Consider the following 19,637-nt stretch of genomic DNA (forward strand, 5'->3'; position numbering starts at 1 on the left):
CCAAATGAGGAAGGAACCCCGATGACCACAGGTCAGATGAAAACAGGCTCCCAGAGGGACGGAAGCCTCCGGCACCCGCAGCTTCAGCACTCAAGGAACACAATTCCGCTCCTAATCAGATGAACCTAAAACCTCACACTGAAGGCCCCTTGCCTTACTTCCTACACCAAATACATCATGCCAGACTTCGACGACCATGACAAATACACAAAGCAAGGCAAAAGGTAAGGAAAATCACAACCCGCAAGGGCGGCAAGCACCGAAACCAAACTCAGACAGGACACAGATATTGGAACCCTCCGACAGGGAATTTACAAATAATTGTGACGAATGTGTTAAAGGTGCTACGGGAAAGAGTAGAAGAGAATACAGGTTATACCAGCAGAGAGGTGGATTTTTTTTTTAATTTTGTTTAACATTTATTTATTTTTTGAGAGACAGAGACAGAGCGTGAGCAGGGGAGGGACAGAGAGGGAGAGGGAGACACAGAATCTGAAGCAGGCTCCAGGCTCTGAGCTGTCAGCACAGAGTCCCATGTGGGGCTTGAACTCACAAACCACAAGATCATGACCTGAGCGTAAGTCGGATCCTCAGCCAACTGAGCCACCCAGGTGTCCCAGAGAGATGGAATTTTAAAGACAGAATCAAAGGCAATGGTGGAATAAAAACCCAGTTAAAGAACGAAGAATGCCTTTGTCAGGCTCACCAGCAGATTGAGCACAGCAGAAAGAAAGCAGGGAGCCTGAAGAGAGTTTGCCAGAACGTTCCCAAACTAAAATACAAACAGGGGAAAAAAAAAAAAAAAAGAACAGCACACACAAGAACTGTGGGACAATTTCAAAATGTGTAACATCCGCTTAACGAGAACACTGGTCAGAGAAGAGAGGATGGGGCAAAAAATATGTGAGGCAAGAATGGTTGAGAATTTTCCAAAAGCAATGACAGATACCAAACCATGGATTCTGGAAGCTCAAATAACAAAGTGGGATGATTAAAAAAAAAAGTCCACTTAGACATATCACAGTTAATTGCAAATATCAAAGACAAAGTCAAAATCTTGGAAAAAGCCGGAGAAAGAGAAAATGCTATAGTTTAGAGGAGCAGGGATAGGAATCAGGTCTGAGGCCCCTTCACAATCCGTACAAGCAAGAAGGGAACAGAGTGAAATATTTCAAGCGCTGAAAGAAGACTACCAGCAACCTGGAATTCTATTTCCAGCAAAACTGTCCTTCCAAAGTGAGAAAAAATAAACATTCTCAGATAAGCAAAAAGCGAGGCAATGTGTGAGCAACTCTGCTGCACTGCAAGAAATGTTAAATGTTCTTCAGACAGAAGGGAAGTGATATGTTAGAAACTCAGAGGAACATAACACAGGAAGGAAGAGAAGGGATAAGTGAGGTTAAAATAAAATATTTTATTTTTCTTATTTTAAATTGATCTCTTTACTTTTTTTAATGTTTTATTTTATTTCTGAGAGAGAGAGAGAGAGAGAGAGAGACAGCATGAGCAGAGGAGGGGCAGAGAGAGAGAGGGAGACACAGAATCTGGAGCAAGCTCCAGGCTCTGAGCTGTCAGCACAGAGCCCGACACGGGGCTCAAACCCACGAACCACGAGATCATGACCTGAGCCAAAGTCGGACGCTTAACTGACTGAGCCACCCAGGCACCCCTTAAGTTTATCTCAAAGAAAATTGTTTAAACAATAATAACAACAATATATTGGATGATTATGGCATATGGATAAGAGAAATGAATGCCAGGAAAGTCATCAGGGAAGGCAGAGAAGAATCAGGAAACCTCTGTATATGAGATAACATTAATACATATCAAGTTGTAGAGTTTTATTTGTAAGTGGGCTTCGTTTACTTACAAACGTATATTGCAAACTCTAGGGCAACTACTGAACATGTTAGAAATTAGTATAACTGATGTGTTAACAGAAGAGATAAAAAGGAATTATATATAATACTCAGAAGCAGGAAAAAGAAAGAACAGATGTAATGAATAAAAACAATTATGGGGTGCCTGGCTGGCTCAGTTGGTGGAGGATGCAACTCTTGATCTTGGGGTTGTGGGCTTTAGCTCTATGATGCATATAGAGGTTACTTACAAATAAAATCTTTAAGGAGCACCTGGGTGGCTCAGTTGGTTAACTATCTGACTTCACCTCAGGTCATGATCTCATGGTTCATGAGTCCGAACCCCTCATCAGGCTCTGTGCTGACAGCTCAGAGCCTGGAGCCTGCTTCAGATTCTGTCTCCCTCTCTCTGCTCCTCCCCTGCTCATGCTCCATCTCTCTTTCAAAAATAAATAAAAACATTTGTAAAAATTTTAAATAAAATAAAATTTTTTTTTAAATTACAAGCATGGTAGATAGCAATCCAAATGTATCAACAATCACTTTAAATGTGAATAGTCTGAATACACTGGATAAAAGTTAAAAGAGAGGTTTTCAAAGTGGATAAAAAAAAGCAAGACTCAATTCTATACGGTCTAAAGAAATCTCCCGTAAATAAAAAGGCTTGGGTTAAAAGTAAAGGGATGGAGAAGAATATACCATAATTCAAAGAAAGCTGGAGTAGCTATGTTAATTTTAGACAAAGCCAACTTCAGAACAACAAAATCATCAGAGATAAACAGGACCATCACATAAGGGTACAGGGATCTGTTCTCTAAGACGTGGTAACACTAAACATGTACGTACCTAACAACAGAGCATCAAAATATAGAAGGAAAAACTGACAGACATGCAGGGAGAAATACACAAATCCATGATCATAGCTGGAGCCTTCACCTCTCCTTTCAGTAACTGACTGATCCAGAAGACAGAAAATCAGTCAGCACATAGCTGACCCTAGCAGCACTAACAATCAACTTAATTTATTTGACACATAGAATATCCCATCCAACAGCAATAGAATACACATTCCTCTAACTCATAGGGAACATTCTAGGCCATAAAGCCCACCTTAATAAATAAAAAAGCCAAAAGTCATATAAGCTTTGCTTTCACATCACAATGGTATTAAACTAGAAGTCAATGACAGAGAATTGGAACATCCCCAAATATATGGATATTAAATAGACTTTTAAATAACACTGGGGCAGGGGTGCCTGGGGGGCTCAGTTGGTTAAGTGTCCAACTTAGGCTCAGGTCATGATCTCACAGCTCATGAGTTTGAGCCCTGCCTCCGGCCCTGTGCTGACAGCTCAAAAGCCTGGAACTGCTTCAGACTGTGTCTCCCTCTCTCTCTGCCCCTCCCCCCCAAAATAAATGAACTTTTAAAAAAGCTAAAAAAAACTAATAACATTTAGGGCAAAGAAGAAGCCTCAGAAGAAACTAAAAAACATTTTGAGTGGAATGAAAATATAAATAAAACTTATCGAAGTATGTATAATGTAGCAAATACAGTATTTACAGAGAAATTTGTGGTATTTTTTTGTTTTGTTTATTTATTTTGAGAGCACACAAGAGAGTGTAAGCTAGTGGGGGAGGGGCAGAGATGGGAGGGGAGAGAGAGAGAATCCCAAGCAGGCTCCACGCTGTCAGCCCAGAACCAAACACAGGGCTCAGACCCTTGAACTGTGAGGTCATGACCTGAACTGAAATCAAGAGTCAGACGCTTAACCAACTGAGCCATTTAGGTGCCCCAGGAAATCTGTAGTGTTAAATGCACAGAAAATCAGAATGATCTAGTCAGTACTCCAACTTCTTTAGGAAACGAGGTTAGAAGAGCAAGTTAAGGGCCACAAGGGTGGCTCAGTGCGTTAAGCGTCCGACTCTTGATTTCAGGTCATGATATCACGGTTCATGAGTTAAAGCCTGAGTGGGGCTCTGTGCTGCTGGGGCAGAGCTTGCTTGGGATTCTCTCCCCCACCCTCGGCCCCTCCCCAGCTCTCTTTCTCTCTCTCACCATCTCTCTCTGCCCCTCCCTGGCTCACTCACTGGCACGATCTGGTTCTTTGAAAGACCAATAACATTGATAAAGGTCTAGTCAGGCTAAAATCATGAAGGGTAAGGTGGGTCCAGAAGATGCTAGAGCTGTGCACCCTCCGTAAGAAGTTATGGCGAACTTAGCCCACAGCCAGGTAAAGGTCCACATTTGCTGGCATCGTCACTGAAAATCTGAAGGAAAACAACCACCAAAAGAGGAAACTAGGGAAAGGAGGAAATACAACATTACTTCATTTAGGCTGTCCTAGTTTTAGTTGAAAAGCTAGAGAAAATAATAGCAGCCTTGATGGGGCTAATGGGTTCCGTTTTCGCAGACCAGAAGCACAGTATTTTATTCAACCAGAAAAGTGTTTTCCAGATGAATCTGGGTAGAGCAGGAAGCGTTCCTGAAGGGTTCACAGCCCTCCCCACTTCCTCACATCTCACACCTGCAAAACGCCAAGGGGTCATTTGTGAATCTGCTTTTTGGACAAGCCTTAAACGGCTTCTCTAAGTTTTCTTAATCACAGTCGATTTAATCCTTGCAGGGGCCCCGAAAAGGCAGTCATCCAAGTGCTATTCTCACTTTTTAGATCAAGAAGATGGAAAGTTTCCAGACAGGCTCAAGGTCTTTGCAGAAGACCCCGCGGGCCCTGACGGCAGCAGGATCCGAAGCCCCTGTCTGGCGGTCCAGCTTTGCTCCCCTCAAGCGGTGACCACAGCGGCTCAGCTGTAAGGCGCTCCTCGGGCCATACTGTCATACCCCTGACGTCAGCTGCCCGTGGTCAGATCTGCACAGCTGTGACGTAAAACAACCCCACGGGGAAAGTGTACGAGATCCGATGGCTTGTTTCGATCGTCAGTAACAGGGACGCCTTCTTGTTAATTACCCATTCCTCTTCAAGCCCGCTGCCGGAGATCATTTATTTGTTAAAAAACATATCTACTGGGTCTCAACTAATAAAATGTAGCTGTCTTGGTGGGCAAGCTTTACAATTAAATAAATGTTAAAACCAAATTCATTTATTTCACTATAAACTATAAAGGTTAAAACCAAAATCATTTTATTTCACTATAAAATAGAACCACCATAATGAGTCAAAAGTGGAAAAGGCCACAGCCCTCATGAGCTACGATCCCTTTCCTCGGCATATTTTCCAAGTCTGAACACACACCGTACAAGGCAGTTCAGTCTAATTGCTTTCAATTCATGATATATTATGAACGTTTTCTTTTCCCATGTCCACAATCTCCAAAAATCTTATCTAATCAAAGCAGGATATTTACTTAACCGTACTTAGACGTTTTCCATTTGGGGCTCTTACTTAAAAAAAACAAACAAGAGAAGCATTTGTGCATAAAGATTCCTTTTTCTCCACATTTAGCATCATTTCCTTGAGCTACATTCCTCAAAGTGCAACCGTCTGAAGTATCTCCGGTCACAAATAAAAATAATGCATTTAAAAAAAAGTGTGCATTTAGCCTTAAGTAACCCCCTCCCCCCATCACAGCCTTATTTAGGCCTAGAAATACCTTCCTTCTGCTGAGGCAGCATGGTTTATTCTTAACCGCTTCCTGCTCTGCCTCAGAGCCCACTTCACACTAGCAAATGTGCCTTTTACCAAATCCCTCTTAGACAGTCTTTTAAGTAATAATTTCATCCTTACCAAGAAAAATCTTTCCGACCATTCAAGTTATTTATTATCACATAATGGTAGTTATACGGTAACTACACTGACTTCTAGGTAAAGGGTATGGTGTAGATAATGTAGACAGAGCTCAGACAGGAAAAGATCCATCTATAATTTACACTAAAATCATATAAACTACATTTGCAGCATCCAGATGATTCTTTTTCCTAGCAGCTCAGCTAAGGGGGTTTGCCATTTGGGGTCAGTTTATGGATTCCATTGGTCATAAAAATCACCTTATAGTGGGCTTCAGAATAAAGAACACATAAACCCTGGAGCAGATCAGAAGATCCTTTATGTTTTAATGTACTGAGTGGAGTTAAAAGTTTAATGTTCTGGGCTGGCTGGGGGCTCAGTCAGTTAGGCCTCCAACTTCAGCTCAGGTCACGATCGCAAGGTTCATGGGTTCAGGCCCCGCGTCGGACTCTGTGCTGACAGCTGCTTCAGATTCTGTGTCTCCCTCTCTCTCTGCCCCTGCCCTGCTCATGCTCTGTCTCTCTGTCTCAAAAAGTGAATAAACATTAAAAATAATTTTTTCTTAATTTTAATGGACTGAAGCTAAGTGCACCATGTCCTGCACCGGGAATTGCTGGAGCAGCCCAGCCTGCAGCATGTTCAGCCCAAGAAAGGGTGACAAATGGGTGTGGAAGCCTGAGTCCCAGCTCTATGGCCCAGGAGAGCTGCAAAGTGGGCACAAGTGGAGGGCGGTGCCGAGGTCAGAGACGTTTTCCTCCCCAGTAAACAGCGCCCTCATTTCAGGTGAACTATTTCTACAGAGCTGTGCCTTGAGTTTAACTTGACTCAATGGCACTTATATTCTGTTGACCTAATATGACACGTATTACCATCAATTCTGGTATTTTTTTCATATTTTGGAGCTAATACTTGTTTCCAAAATGTAAAAGTATTTCACTTAGCAAAGCTCACAGGCCGTAGGCTCCGTGCCTGCCATGCCCGGCGAGTGAAAAGATGCTGTGTCAATGCCACATTGTGCGCAAGAAGCCAGGGCGGCTCGGGGACACCGTGAGGCCCCAGGGGACCACGCAGAACTCCCAGGAAGTTGCAGGAAGGAGCCAGGTAGGATGACCGGCACGGAAGGCAGCGGGGACGCGGGAAGGAGCAGGTGATGCGGGGGCAGGGGTGCCCTGGGATGCCCTGGACCACGGGGCGCGTCAGGTGACAGCCGGAAATGCAGCCAGCCAGGGACAGCGGGCCAGGGAGAGGAACCAGCCAGCAGAAACCACGGGCTTCCAGGATGCAGAGGAAGACACTGGGCAGCTATGAAAGCAGGGGTGCCGTGAGGAAGGAAAGCGGGGGTGCCGTGAGGAAGGAAACCGGGGGTGCCATGAGGAAGGAAAGCAGGGGTGCCCTGAGGAAGGAAAATGGGGGTGCCCTGAGGAAAAGTGGGGGTGCCCTGAGGAAGGAAAGCGGGGGTGCCATGAGGAAAGCACTGCTGCCAGGAGCGAGGCGAGCGGCAGGCGGCAGGGAGGAGGTCGGGGAGAGCCGTACTGGGTGAACGCTCACAGCACAGTGTTGTATTCTAAGACTAAGCCAAGACAGGCTGACTCAGGGCACAGGAGGTAGATGACAAAATACGGGGACAGGCTTCTCTCAACCAGCCTTCCCTGGGCTCTGACATGTGGGAGATCCGGGGTACGCCTGACTTGATCCCTGCAGGGGGGGGCAGGGAGAGGGCCAATGTTCCGGAAAAATCACAGCAGGGGCCGTGAGAGAGACAGGTGCACCCCCCTCCAGGGAAGGGGGGCAATCAGGAGGTCCTGTGGCAATTAACCTGCTGCCAAGGTGACAGCGGAGGCACATTTCAAGGATCAGGATGTTAAGTTTGTCCAACCCAATCCCCTCCTTTTATACATTGAAAACAACAAAGTCCAAGGATATCTGCTTCTGAGCAGACACGGAATTGAGCCCAGTCCCTGAAGAGCTGACTCTGAATGACACAGGCTGGGGGGGCGGGTTGCACAAATCTGCCAAGTCAGGCAGGAACCTCAAGTATCCAGGGCTGAACTCAAGACACTGTCACTGCAGAGTGACAAGGAGAGCATGACCCAAATCAGGGCCACACATGCGACTGTGCAGCCCACCAGTGAGGGCGACCCCGTCCAGGGTGCACGGGTCCCTGTGGGAGGCGGGGGTGCTGCTGAAGCTCTTCAAAACGCCCCGTGAGCCTCCAAAGAAAGGTACTCGGCCCTGTCCCTCCAGATCAGCACTAGGGCCAGTACAGCGAGGAAACATGATGTGAGCCGCATCTGTGATTTTAAATATTCTGGCACAGTTTTTTTTAAAAGGAAAAGTAAGCAAGGGAAATGAGAGTTAGTGAACATTGTATGGAAATAAAGTAAAATTATCTCAACAGGTAATTGACATAGAAGTTATTACTGAGATATTTTACGTTTGCACTCTGTCTTTCACACTCGGTCTTCAAAACCTGGGTGCTGTCTACTCTACGCTCACGCCCCTGGGACCGGCCACAGTACGGGGGGCTCAGGAGCCCGGGGGGCCAGCAGCTACCGCCCAGACAGCCTGGCCCTCCGTCCACACTCCCCTCTGCCTGTCCGGGCTGGTTTTCTTCTGCTGTACCAGGAGGTCCTGCCTCCTGCAGATGAACACGACCCTTCAGGGACCAGCCTTGTGTGTCCGGCCATCGGGACACAGCCCGAGCTGGTCCCATGCTGGTCCCCTGGAAAGAGCCTGCACCCACCGCACGTGGCCAGGAGCCGAGAGAAAACAAGGTCTCTGGCACAGAAGCAGGGCATTGGGCCAACAGAGAAGAGTCCCCAGAGCGATTAAAGTATTAACAGATAAGAACTGCCCCCTTGGCCACCATGCTGCTATGGGAAGGGCAGGTGCATTTCAGAATAAACTGAAAACATTTCCTTCTGACGTCTGCAGGGTCCCCAGCCCAGTACCCAGGTGAGGGCTCCTTGAATATTTATTCGGCATTAAAAAACAAAAAACAAAAAACGAAGCATGTGCCTTAAACGTTGAGCTATTTCACAAATAGGGAAAGTGCAGGGTGAGCAGCAATGCCAGATGAAAAGGGACTCCTGTGTGTCCCGACTGCCTGTTTTTACTACAGCGCGACTGGAAGTTTTGAAATTCCCACAGCTTACAGGGTTCACACCTGCCTGCTGATTACAGAACAGCACACCCCGTTTGTTCTGGAAAGGCCTCGCAGGCCCCTTCCCTCCCTCACACCCCGTCCTCGCCTTCACCCTGTATTTCTTCATCTGCCTTGGAACCAAGGAGGTTTGCCAGATTAAGGGACATGAGAGCAAAAGAAGAAATGGACGAGACTGCTTCTGGACTCAGATGTCTGAGTGGGGGAGACGCCTGGTGAAGTTCAACATATATTTAGCCGGAGCTGGATGCACAGGCATTCGGAGACGAACAGGACAGCTCGGTGACTTCTGGGGACTCAGGGCACCCCAAAACTACTAATATCCAGAGAAGATTCAGGTGGGCTCACCTTACATTGACAAGACACCAAGAAGACATAAGCCGCGCGCACCTTGGTCTGGACCTCGTCCCCTGAGGATGCCTGCCTATCACAGAAGACCAGGTAAGAGAGGCAGGGACAATGTATGACCGCAGTCTGGCCAGGCACCGCACGGGGCCGCTGGCTTCATGCTCTGCCCCGTCCCGTCTCTCAAGGTCGGTCTTTCCCGCTCTTGTTTCTTCTCCGCTCCAGGCAGCCCGGTTCAAGGAGACACATGCAGAGGCAGCCGTGGTGCTTTATTTTTGAGTTTTGTTTAAGTGTATTCATTTGGAGAGAGAAAGAGTGCAGGGGGAGGAGGGGCAGAGAGAGGGAAAATCCCCGACACTGGGCTCCATCCAGGAACCAAGAGATCATGACCTGAGTGGAGATCAAGAGTCAGACGCTGTGAGCCACCCAGGTACCCCTGTGCTGTGGTGCTTTAGGAAAAGCCTGTTCTTCCCTGATAAGACGACAGAGGCAGCCCACCTCCCCCGAGCCGCTGGACCCCGGGGGGCCCAGCAGGAGGAGGAAGGACAGCCTGCTAAGGACAGAGGAGTCTGGCTGGCAGCACAGAGCGGCAGCCCCGGAGCCTGCGACCGTCACCCCCCGTGCTGCCAAGGACACGGAAACCCACCAAATCCCTGTTAACAGGCGCTCTTTGTGGGCCAAACATACAGTAACGCACAAATACACACAAACATGGACGACCTGACGCTGGCAGATGAGCTACGGAATGAACTGTGTCCCCAAAGGATACCCTGAACTCCTAACCCTGGGCATCTGTCAATGTGACCTCCTCAGGGTCTCCGCGGGCGGTCAAGATGTGACCGACAGGGTAGCTCAAGTCCAGCAGAACTAGCCATTGCTTCCCGTCTCCGTCCATGCAAGCGACCATCACAGGGACCCCACAGGACAGCTGGCTTGTAAACAGTCTGGAGGCCTCAAGTCCAAGGTCAAGGGTGTCTGTTGAGAGCCGGCTGCCCGGTTCAGACAGCCGTCCACTCACTGTGTCCTTATAGGGCAGACAAGGTGAGGGAGCTCTCTGGGGTCTGTTCATAAGGGCGCTGATCCCAGTGATGAGCGAGCTCCGCTCACGGCCTAAGCATGTCCCAAAGGCCCCGCCTGTCATTCCATCACACCAGGGACGAGGTTTCCACACAGGGATTTGGGGGGACACGCACTGAGCACCCCTGACCCAGAGATAGTTTCTTCAGGTCCCACCAGATGATGGAATAAAAATAATCTTCTTTTCTTCCTTCTTTGGCAACATCGGGCCCCACGGCCACGCCGCTGACCGCTGGCCTCTTGCAACCACTCGGCCTTGGATCCCAGGGCCGGTGGCTAAGCCTCATTGAGACACAAAGGAGGAAGAAGCGAGTGTGATCTCAGCCATCCACACTGGGCCCTTGGGCCGCCTGCTTGCCAAGCAATTAGGAAGACATATGCACAGTTATAGCCAACAAGCTCAAGTTTAGGGCCTGAGGTGCCGGCTCTCAAAACCTCCCGGCAGCTCTTGATTGCACTGCGCCAGGCCTCCTGGGCACCATGCAGCGGGCGCGCACAACCAGGAAGCACCATGTGGCCATCGGGGCATCGGGAAGGGTCGGTTTCTGGGATGGTTTCTTCCTCCACCAAGAGCAAGACACAGACAGCCCCTAGGGTCCCCGCAAACCTTCACGCTTCCAAAGCAAGGCCGCTTCTGGGACACATGCCCTGTGCGACTCTGCAGAATGGGAAGTGTCACCGCATACCGAAGGAGGGTGTGAGGCACTCAAGGAACAGAGGGAATATTCTGCACACGCGCGACTAGATGCTCGCAGCTGCTCTATAATTCCTCTGCGCAAAGGACCGCGTGAATCAGGGCATTTCCCCGGCAAACACCCTTCCTAGGAACTCCTGGAGCACCCCAGTCTCCTATTAGAAAGATCCAGAATCCTAAGGCTGATGGAGCCCATCTCCCTCTCCGGCCCCTGAGGGCCCAACCACCAGCCCTGACTCAGCCTCTCTGCGAACAAATCCCACTTGGCCCAACATCTCGGGCCCCTCTGCACGGAGCTCAGTCGTCCACGCCTTCCTGCCCCTCAAAGTCTACACAGGTTCACGCCGCTGTCCAGAGTCCCCATGACACACACTAGTGGCCCTTGTGTGCAGAGCAAGGCCCATTCTGCCCCATCCCTCCCCTGCCCCCCCTCCGCCCCCCGCGGGCATCACAGACTGCTTCCTGCCAGCCCAGCAAAGCTCTTGTCTCTTATCTCACCTGGGAACTGATGTTGTCTGCTGTCTACCAATTGCAGGACCCAGGACGGGCAAGCCCTTCCTCCCTGCACCCCGACCTGCAGGGCCGTGAGCTCCGGACCGCCCTTCTCTGACACCAAGCGACTCCCACCTGCCCTGTATTCAGCTCCTTACGTCCCACACCACTAGACTCACCACCCAGAGAGAAGCCTCTCGATTTGCTCAGATCAGGCCGGAGAACAGAACGTAAACTTGAATCCCATGTCTTCACCCACAGCCCACCGAGGCTTCCCTTCTAAGCCCCGTTTTTCTGTCGTGTATTCAGTCCCTTAACAAAAATCACACATTTAGAAACCGCATGACGTGCGCTGAGGGAATGCAAAAATGAGTAAGTTCTTACCCTTGTAGGGCTTATGATGTAGCAGAGGAAATCAAAGTTACATAAATCACTAAAATTAGATTCGAGAGTTTTAAGGGCAATCGCAGGTTTTGAAGGAAAAGTTGCTATGGAAGCACCTGGTGGAGAGAACATCTCGGCCCGCGGATGGGAGAGAGAGAGAAAGCCGGGCCTCGGCACTTTGGTCCTGTGCCCCGGGCACCTCCACTGTCCCGTCTGCCAGAGGCCAGCACCCGGCGGGTGGATTCCCCACGGTCCGTCCCCACGTTAATGATTCTGCAGCTTTAAGAAGGCGGTACGTGTGCGGAGTCTGGCAGGCCCCTGGGCACTTGGCCCACGCAGACGGCGGGAGAGCAGAAGGCGGGAGAACGTTCGAGGGCACAGGCGTGGAGACTGTAGGGGGCACCACACCGGACACACGGACTGGGGCCAAGCAATGAAGCATCCCGAAGGCTCAACCAAGGGGCACACTCGTATTCAACAAGCAAGGTGGGGGGGGGGGTTAGCTGAGGGTGTCCCAGCAGCAAAGTGACAAAACATGATGACGGACTCCAGCGCAAGTCACCCAGACAAAAAACTGCATTGATTCTGGCTCCAGAACACCTGGTCAAGAGAAGGTTTTACCCTGACGAAGAGGAAGGTGCCTAACGCAGGGGTCTGGGCCTTTCTGAAGGGGACACGTGCCACCACCCCCAAGCCGGGGCAGAGTGACGGCCTCTCCGACCAGCAGGCTGCCCTTCCTGCAGGGGACGTGAGCAACCCTCACTGGGGGGTGGCGGGGGGCAGGGGAGGGCAAGTGGAGTTGGGGAGAACCTGAGGACAAGCCAGCCACTGGGGGCAAGTGGGGGGGGCCACACCCCACCCACTGCTGGCGGTTAACATGTGGTCTGGATGCCAAGGGACCAGAGGGCGGGCGCCCTCACTGTCCCCGTGGCTAATGGGTCAGTGGAAGCCGAGAGCCATTCTGCCCTGGTCCGACGCAGCCTGCAAGCCCACCGCCCTCCCGGTAACTGTAAATGCAGCCCCTCAATGTTCAGTAAGCAGGTGCTGTTCCAAAGCACTGCACCCACAAAGGTCCCAGGAAAACCGTGTAGCGGGAGGCGCTCTGAGGACAGGCACAACTACAGAGGCACCATCGATGCCAACCTCGCGGGTCAGGAACCCTCCCCTCTGCTCCGCCGGGTCTGGGCTCGGGCTCCCACCCACAGGGCGGTGCCTGTTGGGGCAGAAGCTACGGAGGCCCGCAGAGGATGTGGCCGATTCCCTGCTCGGAGCTTCTCGACAGCAGGCAGGCTGCTACGGGCCCAGCCTTGCTCAGGGGGCCCTGATGACAAGGGGCAGTTTCCTGGATTGGGAATACGGTTGCTGCTCGAGGTCCGGCTCACCTTCTCTGAAGCAAAGCTCCACCGGCACACAGACCTGGCGGGTGGGAAGGGGAAGGGGAGGGGCGGAGGCTCCAAAACTGAATAGTGGAAAACCCCTCGCACTGGCAGGACCTTCTAGAAGACATCAGAAATGAAAGCAAGTCTATTACCCCGGGAATGTCAGACGGAACAGCCTTGGGAGACAGCCAGCGGGCTCTAAGCTCCCAGCCCACCCCGGCTCTTGCCTGCTGTTCCCAGACCCAGACTCTGACCCTGAACCTCCAAAGTGGCCTGGCTCCCCCAGACTCGACCTTCAAGTCCTTGGTATCACCAGCTCTGACAGGCAGAACCCTCGCCCCACCCCACTTCACTCTGCATAGCAGCCCGAGGCATAACCATCTATGAATGTGAATGCACCCTCAACATCACAGAATACAGCCTTTCCTGAGGGTTCTGAGTCTCACATGGGCTTCCACGTGGGCCGTGTGCACGGCCTTGGCCAAGCCAACGACTCTCGGCTTCACTTCCGTCCTGTGCAGGTGGGGGATGGCAGGAACACCTGCCTGCCGGGCTTGAGACCCGGGGCCACAGCTAGGGCGCAACTGGCACCTGCTGATACGGGACACGCTAACTGAGCAAGAACTCCGCTTTCCTCTCTCTCCTGGGGCAAATGCTAGGAGACTCAAACGCTGGTTGACACGCTTCTTCACGCCATCCGGGGAGCTTATGTTTCTCCGTAACGGTGCATCCCGCTTGTCAACTTGCTCCGCAGAGGAAGTCCCCTTGTTCTCGGAGTCTGCAGGCCGTCCAGGAAACACGCTCCAACTCAGGCTTTAGGTTCCGGGGACAAAGGAAGATGGACACTCTCGTCACCTAGAACCACCCTCTCCAGAGCCTATCTGTCAATCGCAATAATCATCTGCGAGAGAAGACATTCTCCTTGATAAATCCTGAAAACTGGTTGTGTCTGGGGAGCTCTCCTGCAATGCTGATTCTCCCGGAAATGCCGTTTAAGGCAGCCCCTGGTTCGTTCTGGGTTTTGCAAATCACTCGGGCCGACACCTGAGTTTTACAGTTGAAGGAACTGGGGCCCCGCAAGAAGGTGAGAACACTGGCTCTTAGTCCCGTAGAGGGGTCAGAAAGTTGGGCAAGCTCTGTCCTTCTGGAATAATCCCCAGCAGGTACGTGAACAGTTGCTGCAATTGAATTTCATCAGCTAATTAAGAAAAGCTGTTCGTTTGTGGCAGCAAAGCAGAAACAAAGGACAGAGGAGGCTGGTCCCGAGAATGATGACCTCAAACGACTTTTCCAGGAAAGGCACCTTCAACTGGGTCCTTGGATCTCCAAGGAAGGAAGCTACCCAGGTGCATATGGAAAAGGCCCATCCTCCTTAGTAGCGTTCCACACTGCTCATGGCCCCCTGGCTCTCTCTGATGTCCCACACCCAGGAATCTGGGGGTGGGGGTAGTCCATGCTTGGTCACATGCACTATTGGAGTCTGAGGCCTCACCGTCACCCTGGGTGACTCCAACCCACCAGACCCCCAGAGGAGCTGACGTGTGTCTCCACTGTCCCTAGCGCAGGCGCAGAGCAGAAGGTGCAGCAGGAACAGCAGTCAGGTAAGGGGACTCCAGGCCCAGGCCAGCCACAGCCCTTGGGGGGGGGGGGTCCCCAGGCTGGGGTCGCAGGCCTGTCTCCTCCCCACGTCACGATGAGTGGCTGGGCTAGGAATCTGTAATGACTGTCCAGCTCGCGGTCCTCGGTCTGCAAGGCCACGCGGTGGGCACCACCAGAGAGAAAGGCTCTCAAGTAGGGGAGAAATTTGAACAAAAGGAGGCAGCAGGACCAGATAATGAGCCACAATGGGACAAAGGGACGGGGCGCCAGCCCCAGGCTGAGCCCCAGGCTCACCCGCGAAACGTCAGCAGCGGCCCCTGAAGGCTGCGTGGGGTCCCTTGCAAGTCCCCAACCACACCGGGGCCACAGGAGAAGCGCCTCCGCTAGGGCGCTACGGACGGACGTGGGAACCACACGCTATCAAACCCGGGGCACCGATAGGCTGATAGAGCACGCACCTGAACGTGCCCTCCCGGCTGCGGGGACCCCGGCCAGGTGCAGCCTGGGGGTGCCCACAGGACATTCCCGGGAGTCCGCGCCTCCGGAGCGCTCCAGGCCTACTGGCATTAGACTCAAGGCCCCTTCAAACGTGTGAACTTCCAAACTCCAGATCCGGAAAATTCCCATCCCATCAAAATTGGGTTATTTGCGATCCGCTTTCTCATGAGGTCTGCGGTCTGTGCCTGACCTTTGAGAAGCAGTGGAGTGGGACACCCAAGCCCCACGAGGTGGGGGGAGGGGGTGGATTCTAGGGGCGGCACACTGCACCAACAGCCCCTAAATCACCCACTCACCTCCTCCACTTCCAAAACCCTCAAGGGCTCCCACTGCCACGGATCAAGACCCCAGTCAGCCCCGAGTTTGAAAGCGGTGATTTGTCTCCTCAAATTCCCTTTGCAGTTTTTACAAAATAATAAAAACAAGAGTTATAAAGTCACCGGAACAGTGCGAAACGCCAGGTGCCTCATCTCGGTGCTGGGGAGGGGAAGCTCGGTCCCACCCCCGACCCCGCCGGGCCAGGTGCACTTCCTAACACGGGGACGCCCCACCTTCCAGCTGTGACCCAACAGCCCTCCCTCACCGGGCAGCCCACCCTCCCCTCCCGGACCCCGGCTCCACAGGAGTCCCCACCAACTTACTTGGCGCCCTGCCCTGCCCTTTACCTCAGCAGCAGCTCCTCCGCGGCGGGTCCCCCCGAAGGGCACCCCCAGGCCCCGTTCACTAGAATGTGTCCTTGTCCTCACAGACCCCAGGCCCGCTCCCGGGGAAGAGCTTCCTCGCCAGGACTGTTCACTGCCAGACGCCCGAGCCAGATGTTGTGGCGCCGGGGCCAGGCCCCCTCCCCCAGGGCAGCAGCACCCACCCGGGATATTCTTCGGAAGCCTTAGCCAACCCTTGCCGCCTCCCCAGACTTCCGCCAGGCGCAAGACAAACACCGGGTATTTGCTGAATGGACGTTTATTATTACTGTTATTATTGGCTGCAAAGAAAGGCAGAGAGAACTTCGGAAGTGACCATCCTAGACTTGACTATGGAGACCGTGAGGGTACAAGAGGTGGCCCCTTCGCCCCTGGGGCCGAGCCTGGCCCGAGCGCCCCGGACGGTGCCGGGGCGCCACCGCCGGAGGGCGGAGCGCCCAGACCCCCGGGGGTGGGGGGGGCGCGGCGGGCGGGCAGCGGCCGCGGCCACCGGGGTGCGGGGATGGGCAGAGCGGAGGACGCGCGGCTCGCGGCCGCCTCGGGCCGCGCCGACCTCCCCGCCGCCCCCCGCGCGCCGGCGGCTCGCGCTCGCCGGACCCGGAGGCCCGCGGCCTGCGGCGGCCCCCACCCCCGCCCGACCCGCCGGCCGGAGCGCCGCGGCCCCGCGCCCGGCCCGGGGGACGGCGCGGGACCCCGGCTCCCCGAGCGGCCGTGGCGCTGGGGCCACCGAGGGGCAGGGCAGGGCCGGGGTGGCGCCCTCGGCGGGGAGCCGGCGCGTCCCCGCCCCGACCCCGGCGCCCCGGGACCCCGTCCCGCCCCATCCCTCCGTCCCCCACCCCCCTCGGCCGCGCCCCGCTCCCGCGACGCCGACACAAAGCGACGCGCGTCACCCACCTGGTCCCGCGCGGCCGGGGCTCCGGGGACCGCCGCTCGCGCTCGGCCGCGGGCGGGGCTCCGAGCGCGGCGCCCAGGCCGGGGGTCCGGCGCGGCGTGCGGGGTGCGCTGTCCGGGCCCGCGCCCGCCGGAGCCGCCCGTTATCCCCGGCCCGCCCTCCAGCGGGGCGCACCGCCGGCGGGGGCAGAGCGGGCGGCGGCGAGCGGCACAAAGACGCGGGCGCCCCGGCTCTGCCCGCGCCCCCGCCCGCCGCGCAGCGCCCCCTGCCGCCCGCCGCGCGCCCGGCCTCCGCCCTCCGCCCTCCGCCCTCCGCCCGCCCGGGGCGGCGTCTCCGCCCGCCGCGCGCCCGGGACCGCGGGGTCCCGCCTCGTTTGCGGCCGCCGGCCCCGCGGGGCAGCGCCAGCTGGCCGGGAAGGACGCGGGCGACCCCTCCGACCCCCGGCCGCGGTGACGGGAGGGCGCCGCCCCGCGGGGCCGCAGCCGCGTCCCTGCGGGCAGAGGACCCCGTGCTCCAGGCCGAGGCCCTTTCTCCGCCGGCTCGCCGACCGCCTTCCCATCCCCGCTACCTGGTGGCTCCGGCGGCCGGAGGAGAGCCTGCCCGCAGGGTCGGGGACCCGAGACCCAAGCAGAAGCAATCCACTCCCTAGTCTCGGGGCTTCTGGCTTGTTGCTGTCAAGACGGCTGAAGGCAGAGTTCCTGCGAGGTCTATTTTTGCCACTCCCTTCGGTAGCTAGAAGTTCGCCAAGTGTTAAATTATATGCCTGCCAGGCACGCATGGCTGAACAAAACTTGGTGTGTGTGCAACAATGCCTCCTTCAATGCATGCACTCGTTTCTGCAGAATTGTGGGGCACCCCACCCACCGTAGTACCTTCCTTAACAGCAGCCCCGCTACTCACTTGTGGGCTCAGAATTCTTTTTTTTTTTTTTTTTTTAATTTATTTCTGAGAGAGAGGGAGACAGTGCGAGCAGGGGAGGGGCAGAGAGAGAGGGAGACACAGAATCCAAAACAGGCTCCAGGCCCTGAGCTGTCAGCACAGAGCCCGACGCGGGGCTCGAACCCACAAACCATGTGATCACGACCTGAGGCGAAGTCCGACGCCCAACCGACTGAGCCCCCCAGGCGCCCCTGTGGGCTCAGAATTCTAATGCCTTCACCTACCACCCGCTTGCTGAAGCGGCTAGTCTCCGTGTTTCCATTGTTTGCAGCTGGAAATGCGGGTGCACGTGTCTTAGCGACCTTCCCAGGGGTTAAATGAGTCAGGTACGCACAGAGCAGTATCTCCGTAACTGATATGGCAAACCGTCAGGACAACATGTCCTTGGCTATTATTTCCCCCGTTTACCCCAAACAGTTCTACTACAAGATTCTCAACTACGTTGACTCTGTGTACAATTCATCTTCCTCTCCGGCAGACACATCTTTTTTAAAAAACATAAATCTGTCTCATCTACATTGGGAAGTTATTCTGGTATATATTTCCCCTCCTCAAAGATACGAACGGGTACTTGACTTCTGAGGTCTCTCAAATTCTTCCTAGAAATGTCGTTGATCAGGAAGAAGGCATAGTGAGATGAATCCTAACGCTTTTCCTCCAGACGCTCAGTAGGGGATGAGAATGGTTCAGCAAAGGGGCCGGAGCCTCACCGTACGTGAGGCTGTGCTGGACGCTCTGTGTGACAGGTGACAGCAATTATGGATTAGTGGTCAGCTGGATGGGTGGTTGTAAATTCACAAGGAATGGGAATGAGCCTGCCCGCTCCGAGACGCATGGCTCCGTGCTGAGATGCAGACATGAAATCAACCCCGAGAAGCCGGGAAGGAGCACGGGGGGCCGCAGGGAGAGTGTCGGAGAGCAGAACCCTGTTCTTAGCCAGGGGGTTAACAGCTAGTGAGCGTTTATGTAGTGACGTGTGTATGACTTTATTCCCACTCTCTTTGTTGATGAGGTCATCTGGGAAAGATGACATCATTGCTGATAATATAATTTGCATACAATGCATCTAGAATACAATTGTTTTCATAGAGGCTTCCCCATCAATCACCTGTTCCCCCATCCCCAGATCTCTGAACTTGTATAATATTTAGCTTGTTTCTGTGTTGACCACGGCATCTGTCATACTTCGTGTTTCAGGTATTTACTGTCTGATTGTTAGATCTTAACGTTCTGTAGAACAGTGATGAAGTCATTATTCTCTGTACTCCCCCATTGGGCCTTGGGCAGGCTAAGCACTCAATAAATAAAGAGGGAAATCATCTACTCTGAGCTGTGCCTGGGAGCACCCACCCTGGCTCCAGCAACAAGCTGCCTGGGGTCTCTCAAGGTCATTTCCACTCATCCTGCTTTGTTTTCAGTCTGATTCCTTCACAGGTCATGACTTTGGGCCATCTCCCCCAGAGGTTTGTGTTGTCAAGCCCGTTTGAAAAGATACCCATTGTTCCTAAGTGTTTGTGACTCATCATTCACTCACTGAACAAGCCTTTATGATGACCTACTGGAGGCAAGATTCTGAGCTCAATGGGGGGCTGCCTCCGTAAAAGGTCTGAAGGCTGGAGACAGGGAATTCCATCCTCAGGTTTCTGCTCTGGACACAAAATTGAGGGAAGCTCGAGATTCACACTCGTGGCTTAAAATAAAATCACTTCAGACCCCCGAGTTTGTATGACTTTGGAATCACACATTCTTGAAGTACAGAAAGTGCCCATTTCTTTATTTTTTAAAATCACTTTCGATGCCACGCCTTGTTAATAAGAACGTTGCCAGCAACCAAATGCCAGGTGTTGTTCTGACTCTCTTGGCCGGTATGCA

At 53.4% G+C, this 19,637-nt stretch overlaps 1 protein-coding gene across 3 annotated transcripts in view; it reads right to left on the reverse strand.

The window, feature by feature from the left end:
- Window positions 1-16,870, reverse strand: part of RNF144A (ring finger protein 144A) — a 121,739-nt gene extending 104,869 nt beyond the window's left edge. The window contains exon 1 of one of the 3 annotated variants that reach the window (XM_039247292.1): window positions 16,829-16,870. The gene's annotated coding sequence lies outside the window, so the exon portion shown is untranslated. Of the gene's footprint in view, window positions 1-15,673; window positions 15,695-16,828 lie in introns of those variants that run through there. The other 2 variants (XM_039247293.1, XM_039247294.1) reach the window with 2 other exon arrangements.
- Between the last annotated feature and the right edge of the window lie 2,767 nt (window positions 16,871-19,637).

This window comes from Hyaena hyaena, unplaced genomic scaffold (assembly GCF_003009895.1).
Source record: "Hyaena hyaena isolate Hyena2069 unplaced genomic scaffold, ASM300989v1 scaffold_290, whole genome shotgun sequence".
NCBI classification, from domain to species: Eukaryota; Metazoa; Chordata; class Mammalia; order Carnivora; family Hyaenidae; genus Hyaena; species Hyaena hyaena.